We start from the raw sequence: 4,226 nt of genomic DNA on the forward strand, positions 1-4,226 counted from the left end.
CTGATTAAGAACGTTGGACTGACTCTGGTACAGGTGAGAGGTCGAAAGAAAATTAAGGCATGTAAAGGTGGAAAACAGGTTGAAAATGCATCCATTCCAACTGAACCAATGGCCGTCCTACATACAATAAATGTCTGTCACCTTTTTGACGCAGGTGGTCATGGTGCGCCACTCCCACGAGCTCAGCCTGCTGGTCAGAGCCGTGCAGCTGCACTTGAAGGCCTTCCCGATCCCGAGGCGCAAGTACGAGACCAGGACCGCCGCCATCCTCTGCTTCGGAGCGGCACCCATCGTGTACAGCGTTGCAATGCTTTTTATCAATGTACGACTGTCGCCTGCTCCGCAAAGGACACTTAACAATGAAGAGACAATATTACTTTTAAAATGCACTTAATTGTGTATAGTGCGGCGCATTAGTTCTTGCACTTTCAGCCTGCTTGATTCGCTGTTTGCCTGTCACAGATGAGCACCAAGTCACTCGCACGGTGGGTGGGCATCTTATACGGACTGAATGACATGCTGCCAGTGCTCTTCATTAGCCTTACCCAGGACACGTTCATCCACGTGATGTCCGTCAGCATAGACTGCTTAGCCGGCATAGCCGACGATGTCCAGGAACTCCTCAACACGCCGTGTCCCGTCGTGTCGATCGGGGATACCCTGGGCGCCCCCGCGGCCAAGGCGACATGTTCGGTGTGCCGCCTGGCAAAAACCACTGCCTCCCTGGCCCGGCGCATGCGCGCGCTCAGAGTACGCTACCAGGGAGTGCACGATGGCGTCAACGCGACGAACCAAATATATCAACTGTTCAACGTGGTCTGCATCACCACAACGATGGTACAGGGCGTGGTCTGTCTGTACACTGCCGTGATTATGCCTAACGGTAGGAAAATAACACTGCCGGTAATGTACTTATTATAATTGAAATCTGGCACTAAGCGCATTATATTTTGCAGTCTTGCTAAACTGAAAAATATGCGATTGTGTAAATGTTATCTTTCCTCTGTGTAGGAACGTTCAAAAGACTATGGACCCTAGTCTGGGGCACGGTGTTCACGGCTAAGCTACTGTTTGTCTGTATTATCGGCGAGCAGATGCTGATGCAGGTAAGTTCAAATTGAGAAAAAAAGATACGGTGTTGCTCTCCTGCGTGCAAACTCCCAACTTTAATTGTTGTAGAGTTCGAGGATTACGGCCGCCTTGCATACAAGAAGGGTTCATCATCCAAACATGGATCTCCACAGCAAAGAAGAAGTATGTCTTTTAAAAGCAACATGCGATCGCTGTAATCACTTGAACGAACGTAAGAAAAGTATGCGATTATTGGTACATTTTTATCATGATTGCAGATATTCGGGTTCATCCAGCAGGTTCAAATGCAAGAAATACGATTTAAAGCTGTCGATCCCTATTATTTCGATTTGAGTACAATGAAGAGGGTAAGTACATAACTGTCCTTCAAAAGGGAACTCGTTAGTTTATGAAGACCAATCAGAAAAACGCATTCCCTTTGTTTCAGAGTATTGCTTCCTGCTTGGCCTTGCTTGTCATTTTAGTCCAGTTTACAACAATGTTAACGCGTTTGGACAAGTAAAATTGTGGTATTTGCAAGAACAATAACTACATTAAGAAAGTTTCCACAACATTCTGAGAGAATTCACGGAGAAACGATGTGTGAAAACCATTTCATGTACAGAAAAGTGAGACTGAAGTGGCATAAAAACGATGAAGCAAGACATTAATTGTGTACACATTTAAAGGTTTAAGATAAACGCAAAAGGGAAGAACAAAAAAACTACATCTCGAATTGATTTTAAAAGCAGCTGATACACCTTACAGGAAGTAGGGCTGTGTACTCGTTCCCTCCCTTACTTACAATGTTTATTTTAATCAAATAGAAAGTGCAAAGCTGAAATAAATCGTCAATGCGAATTATGGTCCAAAGCAAGTATGCAGTCCGTCCGCAGTCTGCATCCGGCGAGTCGTTTAACAGGTACGCTAAGTCAGGGTCAGCGGCAACCGAATATTTATTTCAAGGGTTATTCCCGGGTTTTTAAGGGTTCCAGGGTCACTCGACACCCCGTAAGTATTTAGGAGGCACAAATTTGTCTACATAAATCGTAGGCTTTAGCATAGCACGAACGTGTGCATGAAAACAAACCAATACATTTTAGCGAATAAGATCAAGATAATAGAGTAAATTATGACCTAGGCGTCCAAGTGGCACCATACGACGCGCAGTAAGTTGGTCACCCGTGAATGCGTGTATGCGGTACAATCAGAAAAAGAAACATCGTCTATGGAAGACCCTGCAGAGTGGAGTTCTGTGGCGTTAATGTATGACAGCTGATCAAGTCAGCCCTTGCCCTTGGCTCGAAGTGGCGGTCGATGTAGAGTCAAGTCGATTTGCCGACCGGCGGGCCACGGCGAGCGAAGCGGCTGTGCACAACCAGTACACGAAATGCCATGGAAAGCTCCGGGTGGCCCTGCGGGCGCGCACTCCAGGCGCACTGGTGGGCCTCCCTGCTGGGCATGCGGCTGGGGGCCATGCATGGCTGCAGCGGGTGGCCGCCCCGCCACTCGCGCCCCTGGACGCGCTACGCACACGCCTCCACGCCAGTGATCAACATCGCCAGGGCCGCGATGGTGTACGTGTCGGTGGGTGTCTCCCTAAAAGACGTGCGGTTGTTACAACAGAATTTACAAAAGGAAACCGCGATAAACCACAATTCCTTCTTTCTATTTTTTCAAGGAAGGTGTTGTCTGAGCTTATACAGGGTGGTCCACAGACCCCTCCCTTTACTTTGGTTATACTGTACCGGCGTGCGGATGGGTTGCACACTGACAAAAAGAGTAAATATAGCTGCAGGACTCAACACTTGGAGGGAGACACTTCTAGTTAAACAAATTATACATATATCACAGGCTACCATTTATTCCGTTTTGGTCCATCGTATATAGTTCTCATTTCGCTACAGCCTCGCTTACGAAGAATTTTGTGCAAGGGTAACACGGACCACAATTCATTTGTATTACCGAAAAAATCGTCCGTGCAAGGGATAATTTGAACCATGTTTGCAAACATGCCCTTACCCATTACAAATAGAAACAAACGTTTTATCTCACTGCGACTTACGAATCAAGTCAGTTTGTAGAAGTAATTCAATTTTACATAGAACGGACGATTTCGTCCGTGATACTGACGATTTGTTTTGCAAACCATACATACTGCTTACACAAAATTCACCGTCGTTACTTACGGGTAGCAAGTCCGTAAAGGAAATGGGGGTGTTTGGGTTGTTGGGGACTCCAGAAAACGAAAAGCAGCAGTGGGGCCTGTGGGCATGGTAGGGAGCGAGCGTGGCGCCGCACCCCTCCCGATAAGCAGCAGTCGGCAGTTCGGCGTCAAGAAAATGACATCTCTTACCCCCTCCCCCCTGCACCCTTTCCCACCCCTCCGGAGGAGCGTTTCCGCCGCGCCGCGTACCCCTTATTTTATCAGTAGAATCAAGAAAACGGGGAGGCAGCGAAAGCCGCCGCCGCCGCCGTAGCAACCAACACAGTCAGTGGCGCGTACAAGGCGCGCAAGACGAGAGGGCGGTGGGGGAGGCCCCGCCACTGGCAGCGACTGGCAGTCGACTTGTGCTTGCGGCGAGGCGAGGGAGGGCTGCAAAAGCCGCCCCTCAGCCAACCACCAGCCACATCTCTCTCTTTCTCTCTCACGCGCGCGCTCCTGCCATTCCTTCGCGTGGCTTAATTTGTATGAGCAGAAGACGCAGAGTGCAAACACTCGTCCGCCAGACGCGAGAGTAGGTCACGCGGTTGCGGTCGGGACGCATGTAACATGCACAACCCAGTTTTAACACAAATAAGAAGCATGCATTAACGGTGCTCGGCGCCGTTGTGGCCTAGTTCCTGTGGATCCACAAGGTGTGTCGTGGCTGGCGCCATGAGTCCATAACTATAGAGGTGGACTGCACTCGACTATTTCACCTGAATCCATCGGGTTTGCGGCCACACCGCACGTTAAACTAACCTCCATAAATATAATCCAACCCTTTCACCCAATTGTATCAGCTCCATGAACGATACGTTTACAGCGTTAAATTGTAGGGTTACGATACCCTAAACCCTAACCGATATTTTTCACGCGGCGGTACTCGGCGCTGGGTGCCTAGAACGTACTGCAAGGTGTTGGCAGAAACTGTGAACGCGTTATTCGCGTA

This window comes from Frankliniella occidentalis, unplaced genomic scaffold (assembly GCF_000697945.3).
Source record: "Frankliniella occidentalis isolate FOCC.00 unplaced genomic scaffold, Focc_3.1 Scaffold72, whole genome shotgun sequence".
Classification (NCBI taxonomy): domain Eukaryota; kingdom Metazoa; phylum Arthropoda; class Insecta; order Thysanoptera; family Thripidae; genus Frankliniella; species Frankliniella occidentalis.